Genomic DNA, 14,923 nt, shown 5'->3' with positions numbered 1-14,923 from the left:
TTTGTTTGGATGGAATGTTGCCTACAAATTTCGACAGGACGTTTGGCCAAGCGGTCCTCTAGACTTTTCGTCAGGTTTTCCATAAATAACCAGGTCACTGAAACATCGCTTCAGAGATCCGCAACTTGGAAAAATAGTCCTTTACACTTTTTAATTTTTTTTTTTTTTAGTTTTATTTCCCAAACGTTTCGGGCACTTCAGCATTTACAGGTTCGAGATCCGAACACATCAAATTCTTCTAGCTGATAGAAGAATTTCGTTTAACAGTCTTTCTTCATGACAAGCCACTTGGAAATGTCCCTCTGAGGATAATAGGTGGTGAACATGTTCGTTGGGTGCGCGGTACTGAAAAAAAGGATAAGGATTTGTAGTATTCTCATATGTTAAACCTCACAATATCCGAAAGTAATTCCGCTAAAAATTGGTTTATCTGGCATATAAAATTTTTTTCCAATTTATCTAAACCCATTTATGTCACTGAAGAGGTATATTGATCAATATTCCGGCACTTAAATGCAGGATTTGCATGGGCATTTTCATTCACATACTTTTCTTTTAAAACGGCTCAAATTAGTGTCATGGCCCATTCAAAAACATGCAACATGTTCTGTCTCTTAGTCAGCAGTCTCAAACTCGGGAAATTACAATGACTTCAAATGGAAAGGACACTAGATCCTTAGAGGGGAAATGCAGTTGTTTAGATCGCCGGAAAACGATTTCACAATTTTTATTCCACATGCCTACGAGGCGGATTTCGTATCCCACGTAGTTCCTCCGGAATAGATAATACTAGTTTTGCCTCAGATAGGATTTACAAGCATTGTAAACAAACTTCTTAGTTAATCTGGTCCATCTATGACCATAAGTCGGTCATCAAACATTCTATAGAAGACTTGTTATGGATTAATCGATTATCCCGACTTTTAAGTCGTATATGGAATTCATAGACGTGATTTTCGCGTAACCGAACATTGTTTTTTGAATCTCTTGGAACTACCTTCCCACCTCGCACAATCTTTCAGTATTTAGGTATGGAATCTTTGCAACACTCAACTGTCTTCTCATTTATGAGTCGATTCCAAGAACCGGTGATGCATAGAGATTTACCACAGGAACCCAGCATGATGGCGGGACATGTCATATAAAAATATATATTTTGAAGTAAACATCTTTAAAATGTCAATGCTGGGGCATTGCAATTAAAACGATGATGATCGAAACACTTACAAAATGTACCACATTTTTTCTTTTTAAATTGTGTAATCCCAGCGATTATAGATGCAAAAAGATGACACAGGTTTAGATAGACATGCAAATCCATATACGGCATTAGATGAGAATAACGAGCCCCAAAGCCTGGTCATAGTTGGTGCAAAGTTGTTGCACTCTATCCAGTGATCAGTTGAAAGAGTGAAGATACGGAGCGTTTTCACTTGCGTGACTAGAATGGATGCTTACTTGATGAAACAAAAGAAACTATTTGCATAACTAAATAGAGTTCTATTCCCCGGGGGTTAGTTTGGTACACTAATATGGCCGCCGTTTTTTCTTTTTTTTAACATGGCTGCCGTGACGTCATGTGACAACGCTCTGTAGAAAGAGTAGATGTTTGGACACCGACGGCAGAAAACGTCATTTCTATGCCTCTGTCACAGATTTTACGCAGTGTTTAATTCTTCAGCTGAAGAGTGTCAGTTACTGATTGGCTGAAAACCAATTCGCTGGATACACGAAAGTGACAAGTGGCCTGTTTTCGTGTTAATAATATACATGAAGAAACTACTCGATTCTGATGGGCTAACAGCAGTGCACAAAAACAGCGGTGACAAACATCAGATATAAACGCATCATTTGAAATTATCTTTTACTTGACGTTTCGTATGCATTCATCTTCAGAAGTTAACTGTTAATACAAAATTGGAGTTTAAATATACAAGATCACTAACTTATTAACTATTAATATTAAGTAACAATAGAGGTGACAAAAACTATTAAAGACACAACTTTTCGCTGCTGACATATTCATCATATGGTGGGCTTTAAATCTTTGAACAACATTGTCTCCTTTCTTTTACAGTGAGTGTCGGATCGCCCTTTCGTTAAATTTCAAAATGATCCCATTTTCAACTGTGACCAGTTGATGTAACATGGTCCGCAAGAGCCAACGTATGATGACCAATAATTAATGCTTTAAAATGCTCAGTTTTCTTGTCATGCAGAAGCATACGAAAGATGATGCGTTTATATCTGATGTTTGTCACCGCTGTTTGTGTGTTATTTCTTATAAAACTGAGATGGCCAAAGAAAAGAGTATTTACGACAAGAGCATACAGTGCAGTTCAGGTGTAACACCAGTGCAAAAAAAGTGCAATACCAGTGCAAATTACACATCGAAATTCTGGGTTATGATTGGCTAATAAACAATATGGTTTGGTCAGAACCAATCAAATCTTTTGTTTCAAATCAAGCACGCGCCCTGATTGCGTGATACGTGTGCATTAACCATCTCGAATTTTTTCATGTATATTATATAGAGGATATTACACTGTGGCGAGAAGATATGAATTTTATGTTCGAGTGGCAAGAACAATATCAACAAAAGCAAAAGGCGGGAATCGTGACGTCATTGAACGATACGACACTCACAAAGGTGACATACGGAAAATACGCCACTAGGGTCCCGGATGAAGTGGCGTATGGAATCTACGAGTGGTTTAGCTCCCAGTAAAACACTCTCCTCCATATAATAATAACAATTATTATATTAACAATTATTATATGGCTTGTGTTTGTAGCCGATATAACGCGCGCTCTGATTGGCTAATTGTGACTGAATTGTAGGGCCTTATTCTCCCGTAATGCCCATGGGCCGATTACGGGCTTGCAAAAACAAAGTAAAAGGTAATTAAAAAGCCATATGATAAACTACTTACTAACCGAGCTAGCTCGAGCCGTACTGGGGAATATTGGCCCTCGGTCGTTTTTGTACGGACCTCGCTGCGCTCGGTCCGTACTGCCACGACCTCGGGCCAATATTCCCCAGTACGGCCCTCGCGCTCGGTTAGTAAGAAGTTGGTAATCACATGATTTTTCACGTGAAATTTGGAATAAATAAGCACTTGTAAATTTTTTCAAAGACCCTACGGGATCGTGCAATTTTGGTCGATACGAAAATTTCCTTCAACGTAACATCGAAAATTTAAGGTGAGCATAGTTTGTTTCTTAACAGGTTTTTAACGAAATTGTTCTTTGGGTAACCCGCCTGTTCTTATCGCTCGTAAAGCGATTTTATCACAAGAATACGATGTTGACCTAACACACAATGAAATGTTTCCATGACAACAGTCCTGGGCCCGGTTGTTCAAAAGCCGATTACCGCTAATCCCAGATTGAAAATTAACCAAGGAGTTTATTTGTCTACTCACAAATGCTGTTCAATGCTGATATTTGGCAACACTTTACATAGGATGAAGTCAATCTTGAAAAACAAAAATAAGCTGAAAAGATCCTTTCATCAAAAAGTTGAAAACATGAAACAAACGTTTACGCTAATCCTGGATTAAGTTAAGCGGCTTTCGAACAACCAGGCCCTATTCTCTTGGCGGCAATTGAATATTTCATGAAAACATTCGATTGACGTCTACCTGCAATTTACTTTCTTGTCTTTGAGGGGCGCGTGTGACTGATAACATTGTAAAGTAATGCTAATAAATGTTTATACCTTACTAAACTTCTCAACTTTTTGTTCAAATTTTCAAAACAACAGCGTAGAATCTAATGGCCTTAGCAAAGTATATTTACTTACTTTTTGCACCCGAGGCATGACCTAGTGATGTTCAAGAAAGAGATTAATGAATTTCAACTGCGAAAGATCGCATTATGTACGTAAGAGAAGGTCCCATGCATGCGCTGCCCTGGGAACCAGGATACCCGCAAGTCTTGCTCGAAGTGATAAAAAGGTGGAAAGGTGTAAAACTTCAAGTTGCAGTGGATCTTGGAGGGAACCTATTTCTGGAGCCCATTGGGCTCCTGATCTTGTTGTATATCGTCAACCAAACGAAAACTGGATTTAACGGTCAACTTGAACCAACGAGATGTTATCAAAACACTAGCTACATTTGGTTACAGGAGTATTTTTTAATGAGCTCTTTCCGATGCAGCGTGTGTTGACAAATGTGGAAGATGTAGGCGTCTAAATTCAGCGGATGAGTGCTGCCAAACCTCATTCCAGTGGATATCTCCTTTATCCATCGTTCGAACAACGAATGTCAAGAGGAGTGTTAAATGTAGGTGGACTAACTGAACCGGAGTTGTTGATCCTGATTCACAAGTGTTGTTGGAGGATTGGTCTGTGACCATCTTGGGCGGCAAAGGTCGGTTGAGAAGCCTTTTCTTTTTCAGATACTACCGGTGTTTATTGTGTTTAGGATAAGGTTTCATCGGTATATTTTTTGTGCGTAGTGTATTGTTATTTGAACCAATCTCGAGAGCCGTTGTAGCGGCTGCGCCCCGGTCCTTCTGTTTGGATGGACTCGAAATGTTTATTAACGACAAAAAAAGCAGGTCCTTCACAATTATTTGGGATTTCAAAAGCCTATATCATTGACACATCTTGCGCATCTTGTTATGCATAAAGAACAGGTTATTAATAAGTCCCTTGTTGTCGCGTGTGGGACACAGGTTCCCTCGAGCTCTTCGCGCCCAGGGCGCTTATTCAATTTTTGGACTTTCAGGGTGGGAGCTTATTCGAGGCTGGGTGCTTATTAAATTTTCACCATTTTCAGTAAGTAAAAAGTTTATTTTGTAACAAAACATGACAAAATATTAAAGCATAGAAATTGTAACTGTTCATTGTTGGGCTTACGTATGCCCAGGACTAACAACTCATTGTTCGATCTTCGCAGAAGTCTCTTTAGCTAAAATAATTCTCAATCAACTTCAATTTCATCGTCGCTCAGCTCATAGTTAATCAAGGGACTGGTTATGAAACCTTAGAACTTTCAATCGATGTTGAATTGACCGTGACCCTGCACAAACTTTTGTTTTCGCTTCGCACGGGTTCGCAAATTAGTTGCGCATAATTTAATCGAAGGATTTGATTGGTTATCTTCTCACAAAAAGGCGTGTTTTGTGCATGGTCAAGGCCAAAAATACGAACAAAAACATGAAACAAAGGAACTTGTCCAGTTTCATAACCATCTCCATGCATTGACTATGCTCAGCTCAATAAGTGGACTTTCTGGTGCTGCCCTCCTCGACATCCGGCAGCTGACGTCAGCAAATGGGTCAGTCGCGCGAGAAGCTGTTAGGGCTTGCTGGATGGATGCTAGGCGATCTTGTCCTGCATGACAAGGTTGACCCTCCTTTAGGCAATGAATCTGATCATCTTCAGATCCGTCAGGAGCCACAGTAAGCGCGCAGCTTCTGAAAGAACGGATAATTAACTCGTTGTCTAGAGTTTCCCAGGCCTCAAGAACCCACTTGACGATTTTACGACGAGGTGGGCCACGCATATTTCCTGCAGCTGTAAATGAATGAGCTCCGTCAGCCATCCACGCATCGTACTTCTCAGTTACTTTGGCCTTGATGGGCTTATTCCATGCCACGCCAAGGGCCTGGATATACAACCACTGGGTACTATGACAGGGTCGATCTTTGCATGTGCGAGCTCTTGCTTGATGTTGTCTGTGATGTGGCATTTAAAAGAGTCCCCTGCCAACATCCGACGAGTAAATGAGAACTTGCCCAATGCACCCAGTCACGAGTCAGGTCTTCATTCATCCATCCTGTCGTGTCCTCTTAGTACATAAATTAGAGGAGGTTTAACTAGTTGGAGAAGTGATACTAGTTCCGAAGAAGCACACAACAAGTCGAGTCTACCATGTGCTCTCTTTATTCTTCTCTCCCCTACTGCTCCTTTCCTACTTCATGATATACATACGCGAAATGCGACACACACGACACATCTGTTCACAGACGAGGCTACACAGCACTTATTTTTAAACTCCTCATTAAGCTGCTTTGTTTCTCTGTCAATAAACGGCTTCAGTTTTGTTCCGTCTGCCTTTGCTGTCAAACAGACGGAGACTTTAGACTACTCATGTTCTGTTGTCTTAAGTGGAATTGATTTTTCTCCCACGTTGTCAACTGTGGTGCTGGACAGCATATCTTGCCAGACAGCTGTTTCGTCCATGGCAATAATGTCACTATGACTGTAGGAATGCCTGTCGTCGTACTTGTAAGATATAGGCGATAAGCTTGTCGATAAGTCTGTCCCGGTCTTTCTGCCAATCAGTGGTTCTGCGCCTCACAGACAGCCCATTCCTTGCCATAAACTTCTGGACCCAGCCATTGCTTGCAATAAGATGGAGAAACCTGCCCTGCCTTACATTTTTGCTCATGAAGAGCTCGCGCTTTGTGCCAAATCATTGCTCTTGAAACTCGAAGGCCACTGGACCTGCGTTCATGTAGCCACTCTAAAAGCTCGTCTTCCAGGCCAACATCAAACGGTTTTCTATCCCCTCCTTCAAGACGTTTCCTCCTGTTATCCGCAGCCTGAAGTTTTGCCTTGGCGCTTTGCCATTCACGAATTCTCTTACGGTCTAAATTGAACTTTTTTGCAGCGCTAGAGATGCTTTTACTTTCTTCGGCAAAATTGATAGCTGCTAGTTTATATTCGGGCGAGTACAAACTTGCTTTTTTGCCGGCATGAGACTGAGATGCATCAGTCTCCACGCTTTCAGAACAAAGGAAAGATGAAAACGTGACTTGTGTGATATATCTTTTTAAACATCACTGGAATCAAATATCTGAACTGTCAGTTTACACATCACATGAATGCATGAAGGTGCTAGATCCCACAAGTTTACAAATAACTGAGGTAATCACGTGCAAGAACAATAGCTAAAGAACTCCCGGTACGTAAAAGGAAACACGTGTGGCTTCCGCTGCAGCCTAGCAAACTGGACAGCTCGCTTTTAGTGCCAGAGCATTCAATGTGAATTCAATCGAAATTCAAAGCCATGGCTCGCTCAAGTTTTCATTACCTGAAATGGAACTTTGTGTTTGAAGTGCAATTCACATCAGTTATATGATGTCCTCATATTTATAAATCTGTGTGGACTCCAACTTTGGGAGAGAAACTTAACTGCCCCGAGGATGTCGCAAGGAAGCCAAACAACATGATGAATATATAATTGGGAAGTATTTGGAAGCTAATACTGGCAGCGAGCTTTTAGGACATGTGCCAATGGAAGTGTCTTACCTTATCTATACATTTCTGAGAGCTTACGACGATAATGAGGTTTCTGTTAAAGTAACAGGGTCAAGAAGGCTGGAGAACGGACTTGTTGTGCCAGGAACATTCAAAGCACGGACACCACGCAGGGCTATTGCCATGAAGTTTGAGCGGGAGATTTTGCGGCTGAAAGAACTTTGCGCCCACATGGACATTTCAGTTGAAACTTTGAGAAAAATTCCAACCTTGTCATAAAATTTTTAGACAATGAAACTAGAGATTGTAAGCCATTTAAGAAATACCGTATTAACCAATACCCGTATTCCTCTTGTGCACTTTGTTATTATTATTATTCTTTTTTTTTCTTTTTTTTTTTTGGCCGGGGGGGGGGGGGGGGGGGTGTGCTTATTCGAGGTTGTGCGCTTAATCCAATCGGTAACATAGATGACCACGAATAATCAAGTTTAGATCAACAACCGTCATAGCGGCCATAATGTGCAAAATCAACGATTTGGCAAGTATTTTACACAAGATATGGCATCGTTTATTTTTATTTTGCCATGACAATGTAAGTAAAAGCTCAAAGCTAACTTCTAAGTAAAAAAAGTACTTTAGCCTTTTGATTTTACCTCCTTGCGTTTTTTGATAAAGTGCGTAAAAACACTAATATTCGTTTTAATCGAGAATAAGGGGAGCAATGAAGTCCGATAATGGATGGCCACCATTACCACTATCAGTTATTATTTAATTTAACAAAGTGGCAATCGTTTAGTTCTTCCTCCAAATGTTGATGGCTCTTTAAGCACCTGGATGAAAATGCCGTGTATAAGAACATTTCAATTGTGCTGGTTTTCCTGCAATTAAATTAAACGGTTTCTTATTGAGTCAAGGAGAAGGAATTTTCGTTTACACAACGGTTTAATACAGTAACTCCTCAGTGATGAATTTATTAAGGTCATCATATCCGCGAATTATGTGTATAACACATTCATATTTACTGTCTTCGTGTCGCAATTAATCAGCTGTCAATTGGTTTTATGAGCTCAAAGGGATATTGCGTTGTGATTTCCTTTTTGTGAATTTTCTGTCCTATTATATTCGACTGTACTTTACAACAAATTTTGCTCATTACTGTAAGAGTTCAAATATATGCAAATAATCAATGTCACTTCAGTGAGAGGCAGAACGGTCCAGGATTGAACTCACTGAAAAATAATGCCTGCAAAAGAATTCTAGTTTCGTTCCTACTAAATCAGATCCTCATTAACGTGACTCAGTGCAGGCTGGAAAGATTAATTAAGAGAAACTAGTGCCATTTTAGATGATGCCCTGTTTCAAGCCGGCCAAACCGGCACGAAAAGGTACGCCCAGTCTTTTTCCCGCACTCTGAAAGTTGTGGAATCTTTCGATTCTTTTCAGTATTTTCGATCCTACCAAACATCGCATTGCGGCCAGCGTGACAAGTGATCCAAGGGGGCATCGACCGACTTGCAGTTGAAAAGTATTCACGTGAATATTTAAACTGAGTAGATACCGTTCTCACAAAATATTGCTGAGTCATAGAGTTAGAACTACAAGCTTCATGGTGGAAAATAAAACACTAATTAAAAATTTCATTAAATTTGAACTCTCTCAACGGTAGTCTTACAAGATCTGTTTAGATTTCAGAACATGTTTAAGCTAAGAAAGGGAAACTGAAATGTGGAACTCCAAGTTCTGAAAAGGACCTAAAAATCTTTATGGTATGAATTAAAAGACATTATTAGTTTGCTAAAAGCTAGTATGAACAAATTTTTAAATTATGACAAATGACACAGATCTCGCACTTCATTTCATTAATTTTCTTTAATTTCCTTCCTGGTTGAAACGTTAAACGTTCGTTGCCCGTCAACCGGAGATATATTCTGCTGAGTGCACCGTGTCATATGAGCTGCTTACAATGCAAAACAATAGCAGGTTACGGGAGCTGCTACATTTCTGTTCATATGTAGTGTAGCTGAAGAGTGGTTCTCTCGTATTAGTTTGAACACGTAAAAAGTCCGCTGTACCCTTTTCGGATATTGCTGTTTGCTCCTTCGGTATCATGATTAGTTGAAATGAACTGAATTTACGGGTCCTTTTTTTCTTTTCCGGGTGAAATTAATCGAACTGTGTTACTACCTTTGTTGTCATCTGCCAGAAGTCTTGTCTTCTTGTTTGCTGATTTGCGTGAAAAAGGTACATAATTTCACATTATAGCCCACGGCCTTCCTGGCTTCGACTTCTTTTAATTAAAGTCGGTGGAATCATTACCGTCTTGAGCCTTTTTTCTGGCTCATAATGGTTATCTTGTGATTAACTTTCACACCTACCCATTTGGAGATTTTATTGTATAATTATTAGTCATACCCTTTGTGTACCCATTTATCTTGACCGTGTGATTACCTTTCGCACGGCCATTTGTTGTCATTACATGTCAAGTGCCTCGTTTCTCAAGCACTTGGATGAGGCTCTTTGTAAAAAGGCAACCGCAAAACAGGTTATCTGACACTGCAAGGTTAGTTCTTCATTCTTCCCTTTCTTCAGTTTGAGAATTTTAGGTAAACCACAGCGTTCTTTTTAGCACGGGGTTCAGCTGAACCAACTTGGTCTACATTTGTTGTGGTGCTTTCAGTTTGGGCAAATGAGCCCACGAACTTAGCGAGTGCCCTTGCTAAAGCTCACGTAGTTTGTATACTTTGTCATGAACTCGCTGTAAAGCGTACCGTGGGCTATGCCATCTTGCAGGACGGTGCTCAAGCAAGGTGACGCTTTTCTTTAAATTTGAATTTGCATGCGTACCAAGAATTTAAAAGGAAACGGAGCGCACGGCGCTGTTCGTGTGAATTCTCGCGTGTTTGTCCCCTCTCCCTTCCTCTTTCCTTTCGTTTTCATTCGGACGACATATGCATCAATGCGATTAAAGAGGCGCTTCTAGATGACCAAAGTAGTCTGCCATAAATATTCCTAAATCCCCTTTGCTGCTTGCGTGTAGTTCTCTTATCTGGGCATCATCGATCGGAACTGACTCCAGTGTTATCTCGTAAAACTTTTAAAATAGCCAAAATTTTTGCCCACTTCGTCTTCGCCATTCTACAGGGGCACCCAACGAGAATATAGTTCAAAACCACTTAAACGTAGCATCGTTAAACGTATTTCAGTACTTAAACGGTAGATATAGGCATATTTTTCTCCCCTAAAATTTTTCATATGTTCGGGTTTCCTAGCTGAAAGTCTAGTGATCCGAAAATTATAGGGATCAAAACTTACCTTTTCGGAAATTTCATCCAGAAAAAAGGCTCTCGAAAATTCTCGGTGACCTTTTTAGGGTAAAATCCGTTAAAAATGGGCAATTGTACCATTTTTCAGATGTTCGAAAATCCTAAGAGAGGCAGGCAAGCAAGAAATTTTAAAACAAATGTTCCAAAAATTCTAGATCTCAAATCGTCTTCCGAACAGATATTTTCCAAAAATTGACGTTGGAGGCCCCTATTCTTTATAGCAGCGGCGGGAAAATTCAAGGGGATAGCACTTATTGTTCAACAGATGAAAATCAAATAGTCTCACGCCTACTGATAGCTTTGAAATATTGTTTTAAAAGCCAGGGTGAAGTCACGACCTTTAAGGACAACAATTCAATTCTCGCGCCTTTTTTCAACAACCAATGAGAAGTAAACCCAAGCGACTTGCGAGAGTAGTAAGTACTTTGAATTCTGATTGGTTCATCGTGCTGTATGAGTTCGGGTGATCACTCTTTTTTGTTTGCTTTAGTTGTAAAGCACTCAATCAAAATAAAGGCTTTTAGACCAAAAGTATGTTTTAATTGACGAATGGTGAGGAAGAGGAGGCTTGCTTTGATCACGTTGTGCCTTGCATGTTTCTTCAGCTGTGAAGTAAATAATACGCAGATGGCCGTGCGCGTGCTTAAAGTACTGCATGCTACGGGGCGTGGGTTGGTTGTGTGCCTAGTCGATAGAGCAGCGGTGATCTCACCCGAAGGTCGTGCGTTCAATTCCCACCCTAATTAGAGTTTTTCTTTATCCTTGTGTGGGCCCAATTCCATTAGAAGGGCTAACGCTCACATGGTTTACATGGGTAGAAAATAGTTATTTCTGTGAAATATAAGTGCTACACGGCCAACGTTTGCAAAAAAACCTAACCCTTCCTTGTACTTCTAGACTCAACTGACTTTGTCTAACACCAGACAATTTTACTCGTCCGTGGGAAAAACCCTTGAGGAGAAAAGGGTTGAATAATAAGAAAGAAACAAAAAAAACGAACAAAGCCCTAGCTTGAAGAAATTTTGTTGAATTATGAAGTTAAATGGCAAGATCTTCTCGTAAGATTCGAAATAGAAAGATAATCGTGATGTTTAGAAAGTCCTACTACAAGTACAAGTCGCCTACATTTGATAAATTAAGGTTTAATTTAACCCAGAAATGCATGTGATTAGATGCTACCTATATATTGGGGTTAAGGTCATTTAGTAATTTAGCGTAAATCCAGCTGTTTATCTTTAATTTAGGAGCATTGTATAGGGGACAATTTGAAGGTAATTATCTGTATTTCCGGCTGTAACTGAGTGATGTTGAAGTTGGGGGGAAGAGCAATTTGTGATGCTTACTAAGAGCAGATTGCATCTTCTTACTGACATCGATTTCAAGGCACTTCTGCCAAATTTGGAGAACTTTGAAAACATCCTTTTTCTTAATAAATGAACTCGAAATTCCAATTGAGTGAGGTCGCGCGGTCTTCTGTAAACATCGTAAATTATTACTGCGTTATGATAAGATAATGACAAACTAACGACGAGACAAGTGGGGCGAAAGCACAAAAAAGCTTTTTAAAATCGTGGCTAACGTTATACTATTGGCCATTTGACTTTGTAGCAGCAAGGCTTCTTTTTAAAAGTAATTTCAATTGCTCGCAAACCCCAAAATGTATAAGAAGCAAGTTCTGAACTCCTTTTCATCCGAATTTATAAAAAAAAAACAATGAAACGTGACTTAACTAAATTTAAAATAAAGTCAGGCTGTCAAATTCAAAGGAGCCGAATGTTTAAGTGCTCATAATCGAACGCTCTTTTTCGTGTCTCAAACGTACAGCCTGCCTGTTTTGATCTCAGATCTCAGTCTATTTTTAAAACGGGATAAGGTACGATTTTCCGTGATAATGCATCTGTGAACTGTACTCACTGATAGGTGACTTTTGCTGTCACCGATATAAAAAACTAACAACATATGAAAAGCGTTCATGTTAGTTGAGGTTCCAAAATTAAACAACGCTAACTTACAACTCTCTTTGATATTCGAGACAAGCGCATGCATGGACTACTAAACCTGAATTATTTGCAGTTTGATGATTATCTTGAAAAGTAATAGCCTGAAATCGTTTTTTCCTTTTCCATTTTTTTTATACTCTTTGTTAATTGAGAATGTAAGTTCAGTATAATTAAAGGCACTTCGGTATATCTCACAGTAACTTCATTTTGGAATTATTCCTTACTGCAAGCTCCGCCCCTTCGGGGCGGTGCCAGGCATAGTTAATCCTCATTCTTCTAAAGTGCTGTTTATCTGACAAACGCTCTATCAGCTGGGATTGGATCAAATATAACATTCGGTGTCATGTCTCGTATTCAAAGCAAAAAGCTATCGAAAGAACAAAATAGAGCAGGGGTTACATCTGACAATGACACAGCAACTAACTTATAGGACAGAGACCCGGCTGATCTCAACAGAAACCTTGTTAACGACATTAAAGAAAAACTTGAATTATTTTGTGACCAAAAAACAAGAGGAATCATTATTCGCTCAAGGGCTCGCTGGTATGAATACTGTATTTTATTATATGGCTTGTGTTTGTAGCCGATATAACGCGCGCTCTGATTGGCTAATTGTGACTAAATTGTAGGGCATTATTCTCCCGTAATGCCCACGGGCCGATTACGGGCTTGCAAAAACAAAGCAAAAGGTAATCAAAAAGCCATATAATAAATTACTTACTAACCGAGCTACAACGTAGCTCAAGCCGTACTGGGGAATATTGGCCCTCGGTCGTTTTTGTACGGACCTTGCTGCGCTCGGTCCGTACTGCCACCACTTCGGGCCAATATTCCCCAGTACGACCCTCGCGCTCCGTTAGTAAGAAGTTAGTAACGCACTGTATAAAATAAAATAAAATGACATTATCTCTGAGGATCAGATCCGTACATGTAAAAAATTCAACTCGGTGTGTATTAGAAACAAAAACAGACTTATTATGAGTCCAGAATGTTCGATGACACTTTTGTTTGTTTTTGCGACAATATTTTGAATTACGCGCATCATCCATCGGTTCGGTATGTCTTAGGCCTTTACCGATTTCAACCCAGAAGCTAGGAAACCTGAAACAGTGTGATTTAATTTTTGAATTTTGGAAAGGTGATCGGGTAAAGAAGCTTTCGAAAAAAGTAAGATCTTGGAAGTCGGACAGAGTGTTGCTACACTTGGCCATCAACATGTTAACCCCTTCCCCCACTCCTCATGCAACCCAACAGTTCTCACGCGAATAGTGTAGCATCTCCCGTTATAGCTTCAAGGTCATCGATAATATCCCATGGCCTCCATTCCTTTTTACAATGCTTTTTGTTTTTCCATCTCTCTTTATACGGGAAAGAAAATTGCTTGTTTCTGTTATTTAAAAAAGAAACAGCTGGATATTAGAGTTGAATTATCTTATCTCTACTTGTTATAATTACTTTACACTGGCAAAGATTAATCTTTCTTCTACCATTATGATCAAAATCACCCAATTACAAAAAATATTTTTTAGCTCTTTTCAGTGGTAGTAGCCAAAACGCGGGGCCGGGGCCGGGGCCGGGGCCGGGGCCGGGGCCGGGGCCGGGGTCGGGACCGGGGTTGGGGCCGGGGTCGAGGCCGGGGTCGGGGTCGGGGTGTCTTTTTTTTCCAATTTTTTTTTGTTTCAATTTTTGACGTTATTCTCCTGTAATGTTATATTCGAATGTTTGGCATCTTTCTTTCATTTATACGGAATCTACGAAAGAGACATCTTTGTTTTTCGAAATTAAGAGAATTTCAGACTGAAATTGGAATTTTTGTGGGGAATATACACTAACTCCTTGAGACACTGAAGATCCGCTGAGCTCCACATTTTAAAAGCACATTTTAATGTTTACTTCGTAAAAACCTCCGCAATACAATTAAAACGAAACAGAACATAGCCACAGTTCCACGATAGTCGTCACACAACGTTATCATTTGCTTGTTTTCGCAAAATTGTTTTCAATGTTGTTCTGTTTTTTAAAGTGATATTGGATTCGATCCCGTGACGTCCGAATAGAATTGACTAGCAAGTTCCCGTGCGACTCTGGCTTTACTACAAACCGTTTCTAGTAAAGACAGACAACAACATGACAGCAACACGACCAACGAGCAAATTTAAACGTTGCGTGACTGCGTGACGATCACATTTTTTGTATTTTTCTCAAGAAGTAAACATTGCAATGCTGTTTTTAAATGTGGAGATCAGCGAGTCTTCAGTGTTTTTGGCAGTTGGCGTATATTTCATAAACTCCAATTTCAGCATTTCCGGAAATGATCTTAATTTCGAAAAACAAACTCCGATTTCCGAAAAGACTAAGTCAGGTTATCGCAAAAACCAACAGGAGAA

Source organism: Montipora foliosa, chromosome 6, assembly GCF_036669935.1.
Source record: "Montipora foliosa isolate CH-2021 chromosome 6, ASM3666993v2, whole genome shotgun sequence".
Lineage (NCBI taxonomy): Eukaryota > Metazoa > Cnidaria > Anthozoa > Scleractinia > Acroporidae > Montipora > Montipora foliosa.
Note: the sequence above shows the minus strand (reverse complement) of the source record.